Source organism: Dromiciops gliroides, chromosome 2 (genome assembly GCF_019393635.1).
Source record: "Dromiciops gliroides isolate mDroGli1 chromosome 2, mDroGli1.pri, whole genome shotgun sequence".
NCBI classification, from domain to species: Eukaryota; Metazoa; Chordata; class Mammalia; order Microbiotheria; family Microbiotheriidae; genus Dromiciops; species Dromiciops gliroides.
In genome coordinates this window covers 82,198,186-82,224,076 of record NC_057862.1, presented here as the reverse complement: position 1 = coordinate 82,224,076, position 25,891 = coordinate 82,198,186, and the positions used below count along the sequence as shown (strand labels likewise).

The 25,891-nt window shown below is 39.3% G+C and overlaps 1 long non-coding RNA gene across 1 annotated transcript in view; it reads right to left on the bottom strand.

Moving 5' to 3' along the window:
* Positions 1-782: 782 nt before the first annotated feature.
* LOC122739773 overlaps positions 783-25,891 on the bottom strand; it is a 39,616-nt gene continuing 14,507 nt past the window's right edge. Inside the window, exon 4 of the long non-coding RNA XR_006354676.1 lies at positions 783-1,321. This is a non-coding gene — a long non-coding RNA (uncharacterized LOC122739773). The remainder of the gene's footprint in view (positions 1,322-25,891) is intronic.

The following is a 25,891-nucleotide window of genomic DNA, read 5'->3' as shown; positions in this document are numbered from 1 at the left end:
AGGCCAGTGCTTTATCCACTGTGCCACCTAGCTGCCCCCTCTGCATTCATTTTGTGAGTAGAATCTGCCCTGATGTACCCACAAGTCCAAGTCTGTACTCTCAAAACGTGTGAAAAAAGGAGCTCAATGCATAAATTAAAAACAAAAATCCCACCCAAGCCATTTTGTTTCCAGAATCAATCAGCAATATATATGTGTATGTGTGTGTATAGATATCATAACTATTCCTGATGTAAATGTATCATGAATCAGTACCTTTGCACAATATACTGCTGAGATTACCTCTTGACAATCAGTCATCTCAAAGGATGGCCCTTCCCCTTTGAGATGTATAGATAGATAGATAGATAGATAGATAGATAGATAGATAGATAGATAGATAGATAGATAGATAGATAGAAATAGATAGAGGTATAGATATAGGTATATATTGATACAGACATAGATATAGATAGATATAGATATAGATATTGTTAACCTGGAAATTAAGGAAACAATCAATATAGGAGAAATAAGGTCTTTAATCAGGGCTCGTGGTATCGCAAAGCTCAGAAGCTAGGAATACCCAAAAATGGGAACAGAGAACAGGGTTTTTATGGGGTAACAGAACAAAAAGGGAACCAAAATATTGCTCCAGAGTGACAATAGCTACTTAATGTAAATGAACCTTTGACAAAAGAAATAATAGAACAGCTCCTAAATTAAGTATAGTATTACTGACTCTGAATGGAAACTCCTTAATGTAGGTGGACCCTTTTCACATAATAACATAAAGTCCAGGGATTAAGGTGGGGAACATTGGGAGGGGATAATTTGCTTGGGGAAAGGTCCATAAGTCCATCAAGAGTCTGAAAATGACACAGACAGTCAGCCCCAGGCAATTCATTTATCTAGGAAAGAGGGGACAGGGTAGGGAATCAATTCTCAGTAAATTTTGTAGTTCTCATTCTCTCCTCTTGGTCAAGAGGAATTCTGGAATTCCTCATGACCAAAAATAGTGTTGGGGCATGAAACAGGATTCTCAGGCCATGTCTGGGCATCTTGGGACCATAGTCTACACTGATGTTGTCTGCTTCTTTTTCCTGGTCAGGCGAAACTTGGTATTGCTGGTATGTCTGGCCATCCATTCAGGAGTCAGAGTCTTCTTCAGATGTTATAAGTGGGTCCAGCTTTCAGCCAAGGGGTTGGTCAGCAGCACTTGGTCGGGGCCTTTCCATCTGGGCTGTAAGGAATCCTTGCACAGCTGCCTTTTCCAATAGACCCAATCCCCAGGTTCCAACTGTAGGTTAGACTGAATTAGGGTTGAACCACTAGAAAATGACTGAGAGACAAGATGATTAAGGTGATGAAGAGTTTGTGTGAGCCCTTTACAGTAGGACAGAAGGGAGGCCTTGATGGTGAGAGAGTCACTTGAGGGAAAGAAGAGAGGCATAGGACACCCAGAGATGATTTCAAAATATGAGAGTGTTTACCAAAAGGGTTTCCTTAAGGTTCAGAAGAACTGAAGGGCCTTTGGCCATGGTAGATTAAAATCAACCATAAACTTGCCAGGCTGAACCTTAATTATCCTATTAAACATTCTACCAAACCTGAGGATTGGGGGTGGTAAGCATATTGTAAATGTTGAAGTACTGGCCAGGAAGCTAACAATTGGAAGACAATTGAACCAGCAAAATGTTAAGGTGGAAAATGGGGTTCAGGGTTAGGGTTAGGGGTTGGGGTTCTTAGCAATTCCTCTTTAAAGAATTACACCTGGGGCAGCTAGATGGCACAGTGGATAAAGCACCGGCCCTGGATTCAGGAGTACCTGAGTTCAAATCCGGCCTCAGACACTTGACATTTACTAGCTGTGTGACCCTGGGCAAGTCACTTAACCCCCATTGCCCCACAAACAAAAACAAAACAAAAACAAACAAACAAACAAACAAACAAGAATTACACCCTCTTGCACACAAAAGCAGTTAGAATAAGATGGTAGTTTATTTAGGGACAAGGGGAGGGGGGGGGAAACCATGAAAAAAATCCTTGAACTTTTCATGGGGAGATAGGTATGGAACAAAGCACGTGGCTCTGAGGTACCAATCTCCTCGAGCAGGAGGCTGGTAGGTACTTTTATAGGGGACTGATGGGAGTGACCATCTGCCTGTGGAAAGTTCCTTTAGTGAGGGGGGACCATCCCCCACTGGTGGTGGCTGGAGGAGTTGGGTGATGGGTAGCTGCAGATCTCTGAAGCCATCTCCTCAGAACACAAAAGGAGCAGCCACACCTAATCTTATCTTCCCAGGGGTAAGGGAGACCAGAATGAAGGGTGGAGGTCCCAAAGCTAGCTCAGTCCCATTTGGTTCCACTTACCTCTCTAGGTGTATCTGTCCTCTGGTTCAGTTTCTCAAGGACAAGATGCCTCCATGTGCCCCAGAGAACTTCTGGGGTACTTTGGGCCCACAACAAAAAGAAATACCTCAATCAGTGTGAACTTTATTAGGAATTCCCCAGGTGGGCAAAATCTTTTCTGATAAGTACTTGGCTACAACTGTTGCAAGTAGCTTTCCTGCAGGGGAAAGCTTCTACCCAATGGGAGAACATACAAACCATAATACAAACTTGTAACTAGAAAAAGGCAGAAATTGAATAAAATCAATCTGCCAGATTGGAAAAGGGGGGAAGGAAATTTCCTAGGGGGAGGTTTTAAGGACTTGCTTACAATATATTTAGGACAAATTTTACACTGTAGATAAGTGTTCTATGCAGCTCATCTCAATTTTACTACCAATATTTGCATTCTAAACTAAGCAATTTGTCAGGACTCCAGTGACTTAAAGAGTGAAGGTATTCCACCATAGGTCAGTGGACAGTTGGGGAGGATTTGGCTCCATCTGACCCATACCAGAGCCCAGAGTTTATCCTTTTTACACCCTTCTAGTTTTTGCCTGTCTTGGATGGGATTGGACATGGTCCTTTGGACTACAGCAAGCTCTGCTGCGGTCAATGTTAACTTGGGGCCAGGTCCAGCTAATGTTAAAGGAAGACAGACTCATAGGGAGTGGGGTTTTCCAAGCAGCCTGCTTGGCATGCAGGTTAGCAAGGGCATTAACCCAGTCATGGGGAGAATCTTCATGGGAGTATCCTGGCATTTTAACAATCACCGCTGTTAGCAACAAAAGGGAGTCTAACAATCTCTAGATATGTAGGACTGCCAGAAGACATCAGGAACCCTTTATATTTCCGTGACACCCCAAAATCTCCAACACATTACCTGCTATCCGTGTAAAAAATATTCATTAGTTTTCCTTTTGCTAATTCACAAGCTCGAGTCAGGGCTTCAAAATTTAGTCTGTTGTGCTGAAGAACCAAAGGAAGGGGCCAATGACCTCTTCTGTGGCAGTGATCGCATACCCAGCAGCATTTGAGACAGGAACCATCAATGTACCAGGAATAATCTGGGTTTTCTATCTCGGTTTTGGATAGTAGAGAGATCTTTAATCCTTCAAGACAGAGACTATTGGCTAATGTCAGATGTCCTAAAAACTTAAAACCTGAGAACAAGATACTTTATGGCATGGGGTGAGAAAAATGGAGTCAGCTTTTGAAAATTGGAGATCCAGGGAGCAAAGGAGTGACTCATCCACATACTGGAAATTTGTGAAAAGTAGGAGAGATTCTCAGAAGCAAAACAGTCAAAGTGTACTGCAGGCCTTCCCAACTAAAGGTAAAATAAAAAGTAAAAACTGACAAATTCACAACAAAAGGATCCACTGAAAAAGGCACTAGAGAAATCAAAGGTGAAAAGAGTGGAATCATGGGGAAATATATTCAGGAGAGTATAGGCATTAGGGACCACAGATGTTCTAGGAATCACGGGAATGTTCACTGCTCGAGTCTTGGACAAGCAGTCACATGAGCTCAAACAGGAAGCATCAGAACCTAGTGCAGGGAACTAAAAGACCAGAGGATAGGTAGTCCTTAATAAGAAGCCTAATGCTCCTAATTGCCTCTGGAAAGGGGATAGAGTGAGATTCAAGGAAAAGGTTTAGAGGGATCCAACTGAATTTGGATTAGAGGGGCACAAAGAACCTTTCCAACTTCAGAAGAGTTAAATGCCCAGGGGGAGGATAGGAGGATAGGACTTCTTCCAGAGGGGGGGAAGAGCAGATTAAGACTCTGAATAGAAGCTAATTTTTACATAATAACATAAAGTCCAGGGAGTAATGTGGGGAACATTGGGAGGGGATAAATTGCTTGGGAAAAGGTCCATAAGTCCATCAAGAGTCTGGAAATGACAAAGACAGTCAGTCCCAGGCAATTCATTTGTCTGGGAAAGAGGGAACTGGGTGGGGAATCAGTTCTCAGTATATTTTGTAGTTCTAGATATAGGTATAGGTATAGGTATAGGTATAGGTATAGGTATAGGTATAGGTATAGGTATAGGTATAGATATTTTGCATAAGTTCTAAGTGGACTATGAAATCCACAAAAGAGGAACCTCAACAGAATGAATGACTTCAGCATGCCTGCCCTCCTGGCCTGAAGCCAAAGGGCAGTGGTTTGGGGGATAGCTGAGAAGCTTTAATACATTATTCCAAATAAACTAATGAGACTCGGGGTGCTCTGGACAGAATTCAAAAGTAGCAGCAGCTCTATCTGCTGAGAGGTTTACATGGTACGTGTACACACATACACACAAACACATACATACACGCACACGAACACACAGAGAGAACTCCCAGCTTTTTTCCGTGTTTCTGTAATGGGGTTGAGGCCCCTGCCCATCAAAATAAGTTATTTCTTCTCATATAGTGCACAAAATATGAAAAGGTAAGAGACTTTTTGTGAAGACCCCTAAAGAGGCATTTTGCCTCCACGCCTCTCTGAAAGGGGGAAAGCTGCCCCTCAAGCTCATCATTTCTTATAGCACAGTAGTATTCCATCATGATCATATACTACAACTTGTTCAGCCATTCCCCAACTAACTAACAAAAATCCCTGCGGACAAGATGGCAGAAGATAGGTGGTTGTCTGAAACAGTGAAGATAGAAAATGGCCTCAAATGATTAAATCAGTAAGGTCATTTCCAAATGAGGGTTGTTTTTTTTTTTTTTAAGTGTCTCTGATGGTTCAAGAGCTTCAAGAGACATTTCTCAGAGGCATGCCTTAATACCACAAAAGACCTTGCCTAAAATCACCAATAAGAAGCTGTTATTTAGTGATCCTGACACCAAAAGAAAAAGGAGTGTGAAGGAAACAGATAAAAATACACAAAAGAGGGCAGAAGGAAGATCAGAAGGGAACACAGACTAGGAGGATAGTGTTGGAACCACCATGGGAAATTGAATATATTCTTATCAAAAAACCAAGCTGTACATAGTAGAAAGTAGAGTTTTTTGTGTGATTATCTTTTTCTATTCATTTTCATATATGGAAATGTTCATGTTGGTGGATACTTGTCAAGTACATAATAATTAAACATTTTTAAATGTTTATAATCGAGAAGCCATTATGTTTAAGTCTTTAGCTACTTCTTTGTCCATCAGAATCTGAGCTCCTTGAGGGCAGGGACTATGTTTTCCTTTCTTTGTATTTCTAATGCTTAGCACAATGACCAGCACACAGTAACACTTAATAGATGCTGGTTGACTATAGCAATATTATTTCAAAAGTCATATCACCCCCCAAAATTCATTCAGAAAGAATGTTGAGCCCTGTGTTTGACCACACTGATACTCTGACATCAGAGAGGCTGCCTGTAGGACCATATGTTCAAAGACTTTCTACCTTGGAAGAATACACCATAACCTTTTGAGAACCTAGAATCACCTCTATTGCAAGTTGAAGTATCAGAATAGGACTTTGGTGAGATGGAAACAACCAGAGGAAGGTCTCTAGATCTTTGAGCCAATCCTCTATGAAGGACAGAAGTCCATGTGGACAAGATAGCAGATAGTCTGCACCAGTGAAGATAGAAAATTGCATCTATGGAATCACAGTTCCATTGAAAACACTGAAATATTGGAAGTCATGAAAACGACTAACCAATGGTCACTGGCTCCCCTCCTCATGCCACTCTGCTGCCGCTGAACTGGCCGCCTAATTGGCCTGACTGTAACAGGCAGCAGAGCCAACAGCAACAATGATCATTTTTGAAGTTATCTTACCTTTTAAAAATTTTCTTTATTGAAACTGCCCAGAACCATTTACCTTTGTTTGCTTGGTATATCTGCTATTTACTTTTGTAAGCTGTCCAAGAGACACAAGTAGAGATGTTGGTTTTATGGGAATTTTTCCTCCATGTATGCTCTTAGCACATTATATAGTTAGCATATATAGAGTGATTTAAGGTTCTCAAAGATCTGTACTTATGTATAGATTTGACCTTTTTTTTTTTTTTTGGTGAGGCAATTGGGGTTAAGTGACTTGCCCAGGGTCACACAGCTAGTAAGTGTTAAGTGTCTGAGGCCAGATCTGAACTCAGGTACTCCTGACTCCAGGGCCAGTACTCCATCCACTAGCCCTACCTGCTCTATAGATTTGACCTTCACGATAATCCTGTAAGGTAGGTGTGATTATCAAGCCCATTTTACAGATGACACAATTAAGGCTAAGAGTGGTCAAATGAATCGCCCAGAGTCACATAACTAGTAACTTCTCTGAGGCAAGATTGGAATTCAAATCTTCCTGACTCAAAATCTAGCACTCTATCCACCTAATTTCATAGAGAGAGAGAGAACCTTCATTTTGCAGTAGGGACCTAGGCTGGCTAATATTAATTAAATAATAGACATATTTTGAAAAAAGTAGACTCATGATTTTTCATCACTGTGCCTTTGCTAGAACTGTTCCCTTCAGCTAGAGTACCCTTCCCATCCTCTTTACCTTTTAAAATCTAGCCTATCCTTTAAGGCCTAACTCAAATGCCATTTCGCGTCCTTCATGAAACTGCCTTTCCTGATCACAGCCATATGTGATTTCTCTTCCTCTAAACTTCCATAGTACTTTGTTCAACCATTTGGAAAGCAATTTCACTGTCACCCCATTCAAGTCTTTGTCCCACTGTAGGAATATCCTCAACAAATAGTTGTGCAATCCTTGCTTAGATACTTCCAGTGAGGGATAACTCACTACTTCACAAAGCTCATTCTATTGTCATAAAGCTCTAATTAATTGACAGATATTAAATTAAAATATACCTCCCACTAACCCTCTTGAGCTACATAAAATAAATCAAATCTCTTTTAGAAATCAAAGCTCCAAGTAATACAATTATCATGTTCTCTTTTTTCTAGGTGAAACATAAATGCATCTCCTACTGATGCTCATATGATGTAATTTAAAGTCCCATCATAAAAAAAAATATTCAGGTCTTTATTGATAGGTACTGCTGCCAATCACACTTATCATCCAGTAGAGACATTTTAATAATCGGTCTATTATATGCTTAGCACGGGCTGATGTTACACAAAAATCAACAGGCCATCAACAGCCTTTGAAAAAACCTAATATAGAACAAGGCAGGATGCATACAATTAGAATTTTTACAAAAGGAAAAAGGGGAAAGTATAGATTTACACATCAAAAAACCATTAGGAGAAGGGAAAGACCCACAGCAGGTAAAATAATAAACTCATCAGCAAACACCAGAGTTAAAGCTGATATCTCAAGCTGGACTTTTGCAAAAAAGACAGAACAAGAACTAATCAGATAGAGCCAAGGCTATAGTTGATGTCTCAGTTTAACTAAGTAGGGATAGTCAAACTGAGACAGAAATTCTTCTATCACTAACCAGTTAATTACCTCAGCTAAATTCTGCAGCCTCTATCTAATGATGAGACTAGCTGCCTTAAGAAAATGATAGTCACGGGCAGCTAGGTGGCACAGTGCATAGAGCACTGGCCCTGGAGTCAGGAGTACCTGAGTTCAAATCTGGCCTCAGACACTTAACACACTTACTAGCTGTGTGACCCTGGGCAAGTCACTTAACCCCAATTGCCTCACTAAAAAAAAAAAAGAAAGAAAGAAAGAAAGAAAATGATAGTCATAAAGCCAACACAAACAAATTCTCTTACTATACCCCTCACTCCCCACCCTGCCCCCTACGACATCTTCCTCTGGCTTTCCTCTAGCTTTTCAGGATTAGAAAAACTCATCTATGCCCAAAGTCATTAAACATTTATTAAGCACCTACTAAGGTCCAGGCATGGTGCTAAGCACTGGGGACACAAATATGGAAAAGAGTCTGGATCTTCAAGAAACTTACAATCTAATGTGGAAGACAAGAATGGTGGCTGAAAATGGGGGAAGGGAAGATTGAGATACCCAGCACAGGGTGTGGTGGAGTCCAGTCCAAGGATTGCATCTAGTGAGAAATGAAGAGATGGGCGGTCTTGGAGTCCCCTTTAAAAGGAGGCTTTGGGGGGAGTTCTCTGCTCTGTTTTCTAGCTCTCCAATAAGGGGAGCAGGCACTGACAGTACTAATGAGGTGTGAATACAAAATCTGGTTCAATCTCACAGGACAATGAGTTTCCTGATGAGGAGGTTTCCTAAGAGCATGATGAAGGCCAGTTCAAGGAATGCATCCGGTGAAAAATGAATACTTCCCAAGGGTGCTTCCTTCAAGAAAAGCAATGACAGCATACTGTAAGCCTCTCCAGTAGTGCTTACTATATTCTGCTTTGAACTACAGTTATTTGTGTGAAATTGGGGGACTGACAAATGAGGACCCAGTTGCTAAAACGTGCCCAGTCTTTGCAGCTTTCTTTTGTTGTTTTGTCATTTTTCAGTTGCGTCTGACTCCTCGTGACCCCTTTTGGGGTTTTCTTAGCAAAGATACCGGATTGGTTTTCCATTTCCTTCTCCAGCTAGTTTTACAGATGAGTAAGTTGACACAAACAAAGTTAAATGACTTGCCTATGGTCACACAGTTAGTGTCTAAGGTCACATTTGAACTCAGGGCTTCCTGACTCCAGGCCCAGAACTCTATCCACTGTACCACCTAGCTGCCTCAAGCTTTCCTTGCCTGATTTTATTTCTAGAAATAGTGCAGATATATTCTATCCATTGATTATCCAACAATTGAAACTTTGGAAACCATTTTCAGCTATGTTGACTCAGAGTTAGTACTAAGTAATGATGAAAAGCACTCTAAGTCAGAGCCAGAAGGACTGATGACTTAGAAGCAACTAAACTGGAAGTGAGTGTGCACAAAAAATGCCTAAATAGTCAATCTCCCATCCTCTCCCCTGATGCCTTTCAGGTGAGAACAATTGCTTTCTGGGTGGAAAGGGAAACTGGCCATTTGTGTCCCTGAGTATGTCCAGTTCTGTTCTTTTCTGTTTATTTGTTCCTAATCCTTGGTAAATATGTATTCAGAGAGGGGAGTGAACAGTCAACTCTATCTGATCCATCAGAGGTCCCATGAGCAACTAAAATTGGCAGCGGAGTATAACAGAGTGAGTGGTCAGTGACAGAGGATACACTTCCATACAGAGGTGAAAAGATAATTCCACAGGACCACTGAATCTTTGGGAATTGTGACTCCCTCTTGAGAGGAAGAAATGCTGACTGCAGACAATAAAAAGGCTTGGACCCATTGAGCCCAAAAAATAGCTATACCCAGGGGAAAATCTTAGGACTCCATAAAAGGAAGAAAGAATTTCTGGGGTCAGGAGTCAGGTGGTAATCCTTGACCACATATGTACCTTGTTCCCATTGTACTTTCAATTTGCCAGGGTTAGTAAGGCAACTACTGTTCAACCTAACCTATTTGCAACAGTAAATGTAATTTCATAAACCCAGTCCCCAGCTATGCAATGAAGAGAGCTATGTAATTTCAAGGAAAATCATTACCAAGTAGTGATGGTGGAACTGAAGTCTCAAACAAAGATTTTTTTTTTATGTTTTGTTTTTTTTTAAGTGAGGCAATTGGGGTTGAGTGACTTGCTCAGGGTCACACAGCTAGTAAGTGTTAAGTGTCTGAGGTCAGATTTGAACTCAGGTACTCCTGACTCCAGGGCTGGTGCTCTATCCACTGTGCCACCTAGCTGCCCCTAAGTCTCAAAACAAAGATAATCAACAAACATTTATTAGTCACTTGCTATGTGGCAGACATTGTGCTAAGTACTAAGCATAAAAAGAAAGGGAAAAAACAGCCCCTGCCCTCAAGGAGCTTATATCCTAATGGGGGGAAACAACATGTAAATAACTAGATACATGCAGACATGTACAAAGTAGAGAGAAGGCAATCTAAGAGGGAACACATTAGTACCTGAGTGATCTTGGAAAGGTAGGCTTTGAATGGAGTCTTGATGGAATAAAGGGAAATAAAGAAGTGGAAGTGAGAGAAAAAAGCATTGTAGGCTTCAAGGACAGTCAGTATAAATGCACAGAGATGGGAGATGGGGTATCATGTTTGAGGAACTACATGTTGTCCACCATTCATAAAGTGTGTGTTGTTGTTGTTGTTCAGTGTTTTCAGTTGTATCTGAGTCTTTGTTGACCCCATTTGGGATTATCTTAGCGAAGATACTGGAGTGGTTTACCATTTTCTTCTCCAGCTCATTTTATAGAAGAGGAAACCGAGGCAAAGAGAGTTAAGTGACTTGCCCAGGGTCACACAGTGAGAAAGTAAGACCAAATTTGAACTCAGGAAGATGAGTCTTTGTGACTCCAGGTGGGGTATTCTATCTACTGTGCCACCCAACTGTCTCATAAAGTATATAGAAAAGGGAGCAAAATGTGTGAAAACTGGGAAGTTAAGACAAGGTCAATTTATGAAGGGCTTTAAATGCCAGAGAATTTTATTTTTTATCCCAGAAGCAATAGTTTATAGTCAAAAGGGTAAGTCTTCTAATATGGAATTAAATTTTATTCCATGGCATTGAATATAATTATTCTCATCAGGTTGAGTTTTGCCTCAAAAATTAATGAATAGGGGCAGCTAGGTGGCGCAGTGGATAGAGCCCAGTGACCCTGGGCAAATCACTTAACCCCAATTGCCTCACCAAAAAGAAAAAGAAAAGAAAAGAAAAGAAACTCACAAAAAAATTAATGAATACATCTTTCTTTTTTTCCTTTGTGTAACTGGTGTCCTGTATCACATCATGACCTCATCATTGATTTAAGGACCTCTGGGACAAGCACATAGACTCAGAGAATGGTGGAGAACGGCATTGTCAAATAGAGGCAGGGGTTACTAATCCATACATAAGGCTCCTTGTGAGCACGTGTTAACTTAATTTTAAAATGTAATATTGTCTGTGTTTTATTGTATTTTTGTTAACCATTTCCTAATTACATTTTGTTGTGGTTTTTTTTGTTTGGTTTTTTTTGTGGGTTTGTTTGGGGTTTTTTGCAGGGGCAATTGGGTTTAAGTGACTTGCCCAGCTAGTAAGCATTAAATGTCTGAGGCCAGATTTGAACTCAGGTCCTCTTGAATCCAGGGCCTGTGCACTATCCACTGCACCACCTAGCTGCCCCTCCTAATTACATTTTAACCTGGTTCTGGCACACTTGGGAGTATTGTGGACCAAATTGGGCCAGTGTGTTTGACACACCAGGTGTAGAGGACCTAAGATGGACTTAGAGTGAGGAAGAACTCAGAATCCTGCTTCTGATGCTTACTAGCTGTGTGACCCTGAGCAAGTCACTTAACCTCTCTCTATCTGTTTCCTCATCTGTAAAAAAAGGATAATAATAGTGCCTTCTCCACAGGGTTGTTGTAAGAATCAAATGAGAAAACATATGTAAATTAAATATTTTTTTAACTGAGGTAAACAGGGTTAAGTGACTTGCCCAGGTTCACACAGCTAACTGTCTGAGGCTGGATTTGAACTCTTGGAGATGAGTCTTTCTGATTCCAAGCCCACTGTTCTATCCATTGTACAGCTCTGTTGCCCCATTAAATTTGATAATATTATAGAAGAGTTAGCTATCATTATTATTGTTATTATATCTGACTAAAGCCATTAAGGATGAAATGGGCAGTGTTGGAATGAAACACATTTTCCTTTGTGATAAATAGTGCCTAGGTTCTCCAGTATATTTTGAGGCAGCTAGGTGGCACAGTGGATAGAACACTGGGCCTGGAGTCAAGAAGACTCATTTTCCAAATGCAAATCTGACCTCAGACACTTACTAACTGTGTCACCCTGGACAAGTCACTTAACCTTATTTACTTCAGTTCCCCATCTCTAAAATGATCTGGAGAAGGAAATGGCAAATCACTCCATAATCATGGTCAAGAAATAGGGTCATAAAGAGTCAGACACAACTGAAAACAACTAAACTAGTAATATTTTGTGTTAAAATAATCACTTCTCTAAGAACCAAACACTTTCAGGCTCTGCCCCTGACTAACTGCATGAGCTTAAGCCAGACTTCCCCTCTCTGTGATTCCATTTCTGAATTTGTAAAATTAAGGACTCAGACTAATCAGCAATGTCAAACACACAGCCAGCTATGTCTGGCAACCCTCCAGAGTGTGCCCAAACAAGATTAAAATGTAATTGGGAAATATTTAACAAAATTAATAAAAATAGAATATACTAACATGTACTAACATGTGGTTTTCTAAGTCGATATGAAACCCTCAGGGATCCTTGGGTAGGTTCAATGGCTCCGTTTCCATTTGAGTTTGACATCACTGGAGTCGATGTCTCTAGTGCTAAAATTCTTTGATTCTTCAGGTTGGAACTTTTGTAATACATTTGATAATTCACAGAGACATGGATATACTTCATGCAGTCATTCATTCATGAAGCACTTATCATGTACAACTCTATCATGTACACTCTAGCTTCAGAATGCCACATTCCACATCACATTTAGTGAATAACCAGAAATATGGAATGAAGTAGGTTAAGGAAACCCTGTGGAATGTGGGAAGCCCTGGGACCCCCCTAGAAAAGGTAGGGTTTTTCACTATAATCTGTCTTCTATCCCAGCATTATCTCCTGAGTAAAAGCAAATTATTCTGTCTTGTTTCTCTTCTTTGTTAGAGTCCTTCAGACTTAACCTTCTAGTCCTTTTCAAATGAACCAACCCCTGGGAAATAGGTGTTGTGGTCTGTCTCTTATCATAAGATTAGCAGTAGTCTCATTGAGGGATCTCTTAGGCATTCCAGGGTGTTGATTGGTGAGAGGTCTCTGGAAAGAAATCTGGTTCTGTGTCCCTTGGATTCAGAGGTCAGCACGTCAACACTTTATAGGCTAATTTAGTGAAAACAAGAAGCAACAAGAATCCACAGACTATTCTATATGCACATATAAACCTACATATACCCTTGTGTAAGTATACATATATGTATATGTCATGCATGAATATATACATGTGAATTCTAATATAATGGTGCAAAATTCAAAAAGAAATGAGGTACACTAAACTGTCCATAAGGATCCCTGCAGGCCACATATTAACATTGTTGTTTAGTCATTTAAGTCACGTCTGACTTTTTGTGACCCCATTTGGGGTTTTCTTGGCAAAGATACTGGAGTGGTTTTCATTTCCTTCTCCAGCCCACTTTACAAATGAGGACAACTAGGAAGTGTCTGAGGTGGATTTGAACTCAGAAAGATGAGGTTTCCTGACTCCAAACCTCATACTCTATCCACTGCACCATCCAGCTTCCCTACATATTAACATTATATTTTTAGCTATTTTATTAAATATTTCCCAATTACATTTTAATCTGGTGTTGGGCCACATGCAGCCACTGGTCATGTGTTTGATACCTCTGTTCTAATATCTATGATATTATCGGAGTGGGTATCCTGCAATGAAGTGAATTGCAAACCCAGCCATTCCAACCTATCCTGTGTAACTCTTGTCCATGTCTTCTCATAATTTTGCCACATGGGTGAGTGGCAGGAATGTGGGAATGTTAATTGAATGTGATAGAGTCTCTCTTTATATTCTCTTGGCATCATGATAATACCAGTAAAGCCTATATGCAATAAATCATGCCTCACTCTACCTTATAACCAAGTCATCTTCTTTTTCAGCCATATAGAATGTCATAAAATCAGAGTTTTAGAGCTAGCAGGGACCTTAGAAATCATACACTCATTTTACAGATGAGAAATTGAGGTCCAGAGACATTTAATGACTTTGCCATGGCCACAGACACAAAGGAAAGGGCAAGGATAGGATTTGTCCAAGTCTTCTCCCTCCAAATACAGCATCCTTTCCACTACATCACATTGTTTTCCCATTTCTTGGATGACTCAGTTTAAGCTGTTTCTCTTGCATAATTTCTTGTGTGTTCTTGCTTGTTCACCCTTGTACTACATCCCTTCCATTTAAAAAATCTATGATCCCAAATTTTTTTTTTAGGCAATTGGGGTTAAGTGACTTGCTCAGGGTCACACAGCTAGTGTTAAGTGTCTGAGGTCAGATTTGAACTCAGGTCCTCCTGAATCCAGGGCCAGTGCTCTATCCACTGAGCCACCTAGCTGCCCCAATCCCAGATTTTTTAAAAATATAGTTAATATCTTGTAGGTATAAAGTGTGTTTATTTCCTTTAACTACATTTTTTGTATAAAGGATCGTAGCATGTAAAATTGGAAGGAATCTTAAACATAATTTAGATCAACCACTTATTTTATTGAGGATGAAGCTAAGACCCTCAGAAGTTAAATAACTTGTCCAGGTTCACACAGGGAATAAAAAACAAATCTCAAATCCAAATCCAAATCTTCCAAGTTCAGTGCTCTTTCCATAACACTTTAATACAACGTCCTTGTAGATAAATATTCTGCCTACTCCTTACTATATATATATCCTTTCTAAAACCTGGTATACTGTACTATTTGCCTCATTTAAGGTAGAGGTAGCTCATTTCCTAAGAAATGTGACTTTTGCTTCTTGCTTTCTAGATGATCTTTTTGACTAATAAGAAAAACTTTTAAGGTAGCATTATTGTGAAACTCTTAGACATCTTAATAAACCATAAAAATTCCGGACTCCTCTCTCAACTCACATTCTTTCCTTGCTTTGTCCCAGCTGAATGTTCTGAATATAACATGTGATTAGGTCTCAACAAATGTGGGTAACAGGTTCCATGGATCCTATACAAACACTCACGGTGAAAAAATGCATATCAGGTAAAGGTACAACCTTTGTTTTCGCCCCACAGAAAAAGCAGAGAGTGCAAAGAATTCACAGTAGCCAAGAAATAGATACAGAATAAACATGCATTCAGTAGGACACAGCCAGGTGGCTCAATGGATAAGAACACCAGCGAGGCCTGGAGTCAGGAAGAGTTCAAATCCAGCCTCTGACACTTACTAGGTATGTGGCCATGGGCAAGTCACTTAATCACTACTGGCTTTAAACCAGTGAAGAAGGAAATGACAAACCACTCCAGAATCTTTGACAAGAAAACCCCATATGAAAGTGGAGCCAAGATGGCAGAGGAAAGGCAAGAAAACCCCATGTACATCATTTACATACCATGGTCCACAGAGTCACAAAGGGTTGGACACAACTAACAATGACAAGTTCCATAAGTTTCTCTAGTGAAGAGAAATGAATTTGTGGCTGCCAGTAGTGCAAGGGATTTGGGAAATCCCTTTCTCTCGCATGGTCCTACAGTTTCTCTAACTAGTATTACAGTACCACCCTGTAGTTCAGATTCCTCTTGGAAGGCAAACATACTTTGCAGATGCCTACTGGGCAACCCCTTCCCAATGGACCTTTACTATTCAAAGAATACATCCTAATAGCAGGGAGGGAAATAGAAGTCTTCTCTTCCCTCTGTCATGCTAAATCCTTTACTTCTCCAGCTACAGGGGCCACATGGAGAATCCTTTCCTATGATCAAGAGGCACACCATTCGGGAACTGCCCTTCTTATTCTCAACAGTTAAATCTCTAAACTCTCAAATGTGACGTTATTCTCAAGGGAACCCCTAACTCCGGCATTGTTCAGGCTAGATTCTGAGACCATATTGCCTAGGAAATACTGCTCCTCAAACAAGAATGCAGAGCTTCAGAAGAACATTGTCCTTGATCTCCTCTCATAGACGACATTGACTAGCAAATATTTTACCACCATCCTGGTTGCTGCCATCACTTCGATGGGAAAAGTTCACTCAGGAACTTTCCGTCTGGGCCATATATGCATATGCTATATGCATATATGCCATATGCTATATGCAAGACTAAATGATTCCCATATTTCTGGGGTCAGGAGTAGAATGACCATGTATAGGCTTCCTGCCCTACGGTACCTGTCTGCTCTGTCCTCTAAATAGGGAATAGGAGAAAAAGAAGATGAGAGTGATCTGTTGGCTCTCTTATAAGCCAGCACAGAAAGGCAACTCCTTAACAAGAATCTTAAGAGTCCTAACCAACTAAATAATCTTGGTGACAGCACCAGTCACAGAAATTTAATAATCAAAATTTCCAAACAAGCTCTTATATCCCCACCAGCTCATCATATTTATTGAGGAAGGGGAGGGGAAGAGGAGAGTCTTAGATTTTACTCCCCTGATCAATACTCCTTGACAAGAATAAACATTTTTTGTACCAAGACCCACTATGGATAATTGGGGAAATTAGACATATTTTTTTTGCAGGGCAATGAGGGTTAGGTGACTTTCCCAGTGTCACACAACTAGTAAATGTCAAGTGTCTGAGGCTGGATTTGAACTCAGGTCCTCCTGAATCCAGAGCTGATGCTCTATCCACTGTGCCACCTAGCTGCCCCCTGTAAAATTCCTCAATTTCATTAAATGTCCATCTTTTCCCCTGAAAGAGAATTATCAGTTTTACTGAGTAATAGATTCTTGGCTGCAATCCAAGCTCCTTTGCCTTCTGGAATATCATATTCCAAGGCTTGTGATCCTTTAATGTTGAAGCTGCCAGGTCCTGAGCAATCCTGACTGTGGCTCCATGATATTTAAATTGCTTCTTTCTGGCTGCTTGGAGTATTTTCTACTTCACCTGATAATTCTGGAATTTGGCTATAGCATTTCTTGGAGTCTTCCTTTTAGGGTCTCTTTCAGGAGGTGTTTGGTGGATTCTTTCGATGATGATTTTATCCTCTGATTCTATAATATCAGGGCAGTTCTCCTTGATAATTTCCTGTATTATGGCGTCTGGACTCTTTTTCTGATCATGGCTTTCAGGAAGTCCTCAAATTATCTCTCCTGGATCTGTTTTCCAGGTCAGTTGTCTTTTCAATGATGTATTTCACATTTTCTTCTATTTTTTTCATTCTTTTGATTCTCTTTGACCGATTCCTGGTATCTCATGGAATCATTATCTTCCAACTGTTCAATTTTAATTTTTAAGGCATTGTTTTCTTCAGTGAGATTATGCACCTTTTTTTCCATTTGGTCAGATGAATTTTTTAAGGAATTGTTTTCTTCAGTCAATCTTTGTGCTTTCTTTTCCAAGCTGCTGATTCTTTTTTCATATTTTCTTGTGTTGCTTTCATTTCTCTCCCCATTTTTCTTCTACCTCTCTCAATTGATTTTTTTTTTAGTAAGGCAATTGGGGTTAAGTGATTTGCCCAGGGTCACACAGCTAGTAAGTGTTAAGTGTCTGAGGCCAGATTTGAACTCAGGTACTCCTGACTCCAGGGCCAGTGTTCTATCCACTATGCCACCTAGCTGCCCCTCAATTGATTTTTTTAACATCCTTTTTGAGCTCTTCCAGGAAGGCTTTTTGTTCTTGAGATCAATTCAACTTCCCTCTTGAGGCTTCACATGTACGCAATTTGAGAGTATTGTCCTCATCTGAGTTTCTGTTTGCCTCTTCCCTGTAGACACAGAAGCTCTCAATGGTAAGAGCTCTTTTTTGTTTCTTACTCATATTGCAGCTTTTTTTTTTTTTGTAATGTTGAGGTGTGCTCTGGGGGCACCAGGGTTCCTGTTTCAAGCTTCTTGTGCTGGGGTATAGGGGCTTTGTCACTGGCTTTTTACACTGAGGCCTCTATAGCTTGTGGATTTCTCACCACCCTGGGCTTGCCTCTGGCACACTGGAATGGCCAGGCCTGGTCGCACCTGTCTTTTGGGTGGCTCTCTAGCTGGCAGCCTGCCCTCTCGGCTGATACTAGTGGGTTTTACCACTGGCCTGTTGCACCCCCAGCTTGTTGAGCCAGGATCCAGGGGCCTCAGTTGCTCAGCTGTGGCCTACAGCTTCCTGCTGACTTGCCCTGACCCCCTCCATGCTGAGCTGTACTGCGCTGCATTGCACTGCACCTCCCTTTTGCCTGAGTGAGATTGACCTTTCCTAAAGTCTTCTAAATTATCTCTGGTTTGAAGACTATGTCTCTCTGTCTCTTTGCAGGTTCTGTAGTTTCAGAATCTATCCAGAGGCTTGATTTAATGTTCTTTTTGAGGGAACCAAAGGAGAGCTCAGGCAACTCACTTGCTTCTCTCTGCCATCTTGACTCTGCCTCCTAAGTTTTTCTTAAAGCAAATGATTCTCTACTTCCAAAAGCCTAAAAACCCATGAACTAGATAAATATCCACACCAAAACTGACCTTTCATTTTTCTTTTTTTTCACATGGCTGTGAAAAATATTCCCTCAGCACATCAGCATCTGCTTCACTATTTAGTCCTTAAAATCATCTTCAAAGATTTCACCATGTGGTCCTCTCTTGGACTGCTTAGGAAAAGGATTGTTTTTCTCATTTTTCCATCACTGATCCCTGGGAGACCCCACTCTTAATATTCACTAGCTAGTCACTGGTCTATTTATCACTTTCCTTTCTTCCCTACTTGACCAGTAAGAATTCTATAACTGCTTTAAGTCTTTGAGTTAGTTTTCTACCATGACCAACTATTAATATTAACCTCAGGCCCAAAGAAACTCTAATGTGTTCATGGTGTGTGTGTGTGTGTGTGTGTGTGTGTGTGAGAGAGAGAGAGAGAGAGAGAGAGAGAGAGAGAGAGTCTGGTGAGGAAACTTGTCAAATACTTTTTGAAAGTCTTTATAACTACACTGCCTGGTTCTTTTTTGTCCTTATGCTTATTTACTCTATGAAATAAACCTAGAAAAGGATATGAATATGGTTTATCTTTAATGTAACAGTGGTTCTTAATCCATGATAGATTATGCTTATGTATAAATTCACTGATTCTGCCCTTTATTATTGATTCTCCCAACTTGCCAAGAATGTTCTGAAACTCACTAGTGTGTGGTCTCCTTCCTGGTCATTCCTGGAACTATTATATAGATAGTAGCTACACTGACAAAACAGCAGGTCTCTGTGAAAACAGGATACAAATTTTGGGCAAGAGTTAGACAATTTCACCTTCAAAACACTTGGATGTGTGCCTTCTGGTTTAGATATTTATTGACATCTAGTTTGTCAATTCAGTCCAGTACATCTTGTGACTTACTGCTATTTGAACTCATATAAGAGATTGGTCTGGGGCAAAAGATATTTTAGGAAGCTGAGCACCCAAACCTTTGTGTGTGTAAAGAAAGCTTGATATACAAACAAAGAAGGCTGTAGAGCAGAGGTGCTCAGATCAGGGTTTCTAGACCTCACCATGACTTTTCAAGCTAAGATTCTTAAAACCCTCTAATTTTTGCACGCAAATGTTTTATTTTACTGGTTTCTATACAACACAAAAAAACTATGTTGTTCTTTAGGTTATTGTAATTATAACTCCAGGGGCACATGATTGGAATGACCACTTTTTTGGAACACCTAGAAATGCCAAGAAAGTGTTTTCTCTAGCCAGGACCCCTTCTCAGGCTTCATTGCTAATCATTCCAAATAAGCAATGTAGCTATGGTAGTATTTGTGCATGAGAAAACTATTCTTACTTCTTTCCTCTTCCCTACTTCCTTTCCTCACTCTTTCCTTTCTGTTCTCCTTTCCTCCTTTTTTTCATCCTTCCCCCATATCTCCTGCCTTCTCTTCCTTTCTACCTTTATCCTTTCCTTTCTTTCTCCTTCCCTTCCTCCTGCCTTTCTTCCTGCCTTTGTCTTTTCCTCTTTCCTTCCTTCCCTTTCTTTATCCTTACTTTCCTCTGTCCTTCCTTCCTTCCATAATTATCAAAGGTCTACTATATCTATGGCATTTGAGAAGCAGGCTGGCAAAGTGGATAGAGGGTCACCCTTGGAATCAGAAAAACCTTTGTTCAAGTTCCATATGACTGGAGGTAAGTAATCTAACCTCTCAGTGCCACAGGTCTTCTAAAGGTATAAATTACAGATAAGTTGTTGATCTCCACTAGTAGAGGTAGTTCCACACTAGAAGTTTCCCATGCTAAGGAAATCACAAGTCTGAATCTCTTCTCCACACACAAAAAAAGATCAAGGTACCAGGAGGTACTACTTAATTACCATATGATTTAGTAGATTTACAATTTTATCTCCCATTATCTCTGGAGATCACAGAGGCACCTATTATGGAGGCCTCACCCTCCATAAGGACTGAAATTGAGCTAAATGTAAACAGATGTGAGGAAAAAAATTCAACTGGTCAAAAACTACTCCCTTACCTAATATCATCTTCACTGGGCATCCAAGGATCAATGTACACAAAGAATTAGATTTTCCAAAGTGTCTGGATTTTCTTATGGAGGTTGGCAAAGGACTTCTATTGATTGGAAATGGGGGCAGGTAGCTAGATGTGGATGAATGACCAAAGTGTTAGCAGGCACTGGTACTTGCTTCATGTAGATGGTAGAAGGATTTAGGTACATGCATAGTCCACATAAAGTTCTCTGACATTATTCTACAATATTACTAATACATTATTCTACAATATTACTAATACATTATAACCAGCCTTTTATCTTAACATTATGAAACCACAACATGGAATTGCAATTAATCCAGTCACCAAAGACCATCCCAGATCAATGTTCTGATATACCTTGGTCTCAATAAGTGCTAATAAGGAATCCCTTAAAGCAGTTGCTTATAACCAAATTCCAGAGCTCCTTAGGTTAAGGAGAAAATATTGTTAGCAGTCAGAAACAATCTAAATATTGTGGATCAATAATCATAATCACGTAAGTTTTGGCAGCTTCCTTGTTAAAGGAGTGGATAGCTTGTAATATGATATTCCAGAAGACAATGGAGCTAGGATTATAAGCAAGAATAATCCAACCAGGAAAACTGAATATAATCCTTCAGGGGGAAAATATGGATATTTAATGAAATAGAGGACTTCCAAGTATTCTTGATGAAAAGACCAGAGATGAATACAAAATTTGACATTCAAACACAAGACTCAAAAGAAGCATAAAAAGGTAAACATGAAAGAATAATCATAAGGATCTCAATAAAGTTAAAGTGTTTACATTCCTATATAGGAAGATGATACATGTAACTCCTAAGAACTTTTATCATTATTAGGGCAGTTTTAAAAGGAGTTTAGATAGACAGAGGACATGGGTTTAAGTTGATGTTGGAATGATTTCCAAAAAAAAGAAAATATTGGGGTGAGAGAGACACATTGGGAGAAGGGGGAAGGAAGAGGTAAAACAGAAAACTTTCTTACATAAAAGAGGCACACAAGGAAAAGCTTTTATAGTTGAGAGGATAATGGGGGTAGGCAGAGGGCAGTGTTTGAAACTCATTTTCATCAGAATTTGTTCAAAGAGGTAAAATATACATACATATATATGTATATATATGTGTGAATGTATTAATACACACACACATATGCACTTGGTTAGGTATAGAAATCTATCTTAACCAACAGGAAAATAGGAGGGGAAAGGGATAAGAGATATGGAGAGGAGTGACAAAAGGAAGGGAAGATTAAGGGAGGCAGAGGTCAAAACCAAAACAGACTTCTGAGGAGGGACAAGATAAAAAGAGAGAGAAGGATAAACAGAAGAAAATAGGATGGAGAAAAATACATAGAAATAATAACTGTGAATATGAATGGCATGAGCTAACCCATAAATTAGAAACAGCAGAATAGATTAGAAAACAGAATCTAACAATATGCTGTGGGCAAGAGATACACTTGGAACAGAAAGATACACATAGAGTTAAAATAAAGGTCTAGAACAGAATCTGTTATAGTTCAACTGAAGTAAAAAAAAAAAGCAGGACTAGAAATTATCTCAGAGAAAGCAAAAGCAAAAATAGACATAATTAAAAGAGATCACGGAAACTACATTTTGCTAAAAGGTGCAATACACAATGAAGTCATATCAAAAAATTTTATAGCAAGTTTCTCTGATAAAGACCTCACTTCTGAAATATGTAGGGAACTGTATAAAAAGAAGAGCCATTCAAAAAAAAAAAAGAAGAGCCATTCTTCAATTGATAAATGGTCAAAGGATATAAAGTCATTTTTCAGAAGAAATCAAAATTATCTATACTTATATAAAAAATACTCTGTCACTATTGATCAGAAACAGGCAAATCAAAACAACTCTGAGGTACAATCTCACACCTATCAAAAATGACAAATGCTGGAAGCTATGAGGTAAAATAGTTACATTAGTGAATTGTTGGTATAGTAGTAAACTGGTCTAATCATTCTGGAGAACAATTTGTAATTATGTCCAATGGGCTATAAAACTGTGTATATCCTTTGACCCAGAAATACCACTACTAGGTCTGTACTCCAAAGAGATCAAAGGAAAAGAAAAAGGACCTATATGTACAAAAATATTTATAGCAGCTCTTTTTGTGGTAACAAAGAATTGGAAATCAATGTCTGAATAAGTTGTGGCATATCATTGTGATGGAATACTACTCTACTGTAAGAAATGATGAGGGGGGTGGTTTCAGAAAAAAAAAACAATATGGTAAGAGCTATATGAACTGATGCAAAGTGAATAAGAAGAACCAGGAGATCATTTTGCACAGTAATAGCAATGTAGACTTGGCTGCTCTGATCAATACAATGATCCAATATAATTCCAAAGGACTTGTGATGGAAAAATGCTATCAACCTCTAGAAAAAGAACTGATGAAGTCTGAGTGCAAATTGAAGTATAATTTTCTTGCTTTTTTAAAAGATATGACCAATTTGGAATTTTTACATGATTTTACATGTATTAAAAATATACTATTTGCCTTCCAAGTGAGTAGGGGAGGGTTAGGAGGAAAGGAGAATATATGGAAGTCAAAAGTTAAAAAGAGGGGCAGCTAGGTGGTACAGTGGATAGAGCACCGGCCCTGGATTCAGGAGGACCTGAGTTCAAATCTGACCTCAGACCCTTAACACTTACCAGCTGTGTGACCCTGGGCAAGTCACTTAACCCCAGTTGCCCTGCAAAAAAAAAAAAGTTAAAAAGAAAAGAATGTTCAAAATACATAAATAAATAAATGGTTTTAAAAGAAAAACCCTGGGCAGCTAGGTGGTGCAGTGGATAAAGCACTGACCCTGGATTCAGAAGGGCCTGAGTTCAAATGTGACCTCAGATACTTACATTTCCTAGCTTCGTGACCCTGGGAAAGTCACTTAGCCCTCATTGCTCCACAAAAGAAACAAACAAACAAACAAAAAAACCCCAAGCAAACAAAAAAAAAGGGGCAACTAGGTAGCACAGTAGATAGAACACCAGCCCTGGATTCAGGAGGACCTGAGTTCAAATCTGGCCTCAGACCCTTGACACTTACTAGCTGTGTGATGCTGGGCAAGTCATTTAACCCCCGTTGCCCTGCAAAAAAAAAAAACACAATAATAATAAGAAAAGAAAAGAAAAATCCTTTATCATAAATACCTTTCACAGGTGGTCATAAAGCCTTTGCTTGAATATTTTCAGGGAAGGAAAATGCTTTTTAATTGAATTGTAATGTTGAAGTGTTCTCTCCTTCAGGCTAAATGTGAGTATAATAAGTGCAAAACGGGTGAAGCATAAGCTTTTATAGATGAATGATCTTTTTTTCCAGATTCTGAAGATGGCCTGATTCCATTACATCAAGTACTGGCTCATTCACATGGGGAACAATTTTATTCCAGGAAAGTAGAAAACAGTGTTGCTACCTTTATACCTCTTCAACTTCACAAGGGGAAAGCTCTTACAAGGAGGGAGGCTAATAAAGCAACGGCTGTCTAGTTTGGGGAAAATATTTAGCTGCTGATTAAAATTTAGATGATAATTAACTTTCTCTTCCCTTCCTCTTCCAAGTTTGAATGAATAAAAATTAAAAAAAAACATTTTTTAAGCATTTACTATGTGCCACAGCCTGGGGATACAAGTAAAAAAAGTGAAAACAGTCCTTGCCTCAAAGAACTTACACTCTAATAGGGAGAAACAACACATAGAGGTGAGCTTAAGTTATCGAGTCATTCTTTAGAAACTGATGTTGTAACATAGTAGTATTATCTTGTAACATAATGAAAAGAGTGCTGGGCTTAGAAGTAAGAGAAATTAGTACTATGTCACTGTAACAGTTGGTAACAGTAGTCAAGTTAGTTCACCTCTCTATGAAGCTGCTTTCTCATCTGTAAAATGGGAGTGTTGGTATCTGTACTACAGACCTCGAAAGGTTATTATGGGAATAAAATGAGATAATGTAGCCAAGTGCTTTATAAACTACAAAGGAGGATTTATCACAACAATTTCTTACAATTTTCTATATAATCTCCTAACGGATTCTAGTATCTGTCCTGGCATGGGACAAACATTTCTATTCAAGTAGAGTGAAATGTAAGCTCCGTAGTTTGTAATTGCCAGTGTTTTACTTCATACAGTCTCTCAGGTGCTCTGTTGTCTTTCCTGAAACATATATGCTCCACTTTGAGACACTTTGTTGATTATATTCTCCCCATAAATTGCAGCTTGGTGAAATATTGCTATATAAACATTTTGCTCAACTCAAAAATCAAGCCAGGTTTTTTCAAGGGACAATGTGTCTTAAGGTAGCTACAATAGCCACTGGCACATCTATGTGGTTTTTTGCTAATAAACAACATAATTGATCTCCACAATTAGCCTTTGGGGCAGGTAGGACAAGTATTATTATCATCCCCATTTAAGAAGATGAAAAAAGAGGCTCATTAAAGTTTAGTGATTTGCCCAAGCTACATACCCTAGGAGGTAGCAAAAGCCATATTTGAACACCAGGTCTTCTAAGTCACAAATATTTATAGCTGATCCACTTTCCGAGCATCGTCCCACATGCCCTCACAAAATATTATACTATCAATAAAATTATCATATTATACCAGCAAATAACTTTGTCGACTTACATTTTAAACAACCAAGACAAATATTTTTTTTGTTTTAGAATCAGGGAGAAGGAAATGTCATTTTGCTCTCTTTTTAATTACTATGAAGTGGCAAGATGAGTAATTTGTCATTCTCAGTGGAACAGATGTGAATGTTTACCCCCAAACTTTTCAAAATAAAAATGGTCTTTGTTGACGTGGATACCCTTTCCTCTGACTTGCCTACGAATCAAACCTTTCATTTATTGGAAGGTTTAATTATTAGAAGGATCCATTTTCCAAGATGAAATCATATTGCTTCATTCTCAGAAGCACATTTGTGTTTCATGGAAGAAAGAACAATAAGATGAATAACTCTGGAGAGCTGCCAAACCCCTCTTGCTACAAGTAGATGCATTTGTTTCCTTTCTGGTAATTGTGTGTTGACTGACAGAGGACACCCTCCAGGTCAATGGAAAAATTATACAGCTGTCATGGAAAGTAGGAGAAATTTGAAACGATGCAGTTACAGCGCCAAGAATAAAAATGACACACTGTTGCAGTATGGCTGTATTCCATACTGTGACAGAGATGTGAACTGTACATACCTAAATCTGTCCTTGCAAAAAAAAAAAAGTGCCCTTTTTATGCTCAATGGGTTACATTTTTTAGAAGGGAAGGAAAGCAACTTGAAAGCTAGTCATGGAAATCATCTTCCTCAGCATAACTGGGCTCAGTTGCCCCATGTTCATAAGTGTGTGTATGTATGTATGTATGTGTACATGTACAAGTATATGTATCATACATGTATAT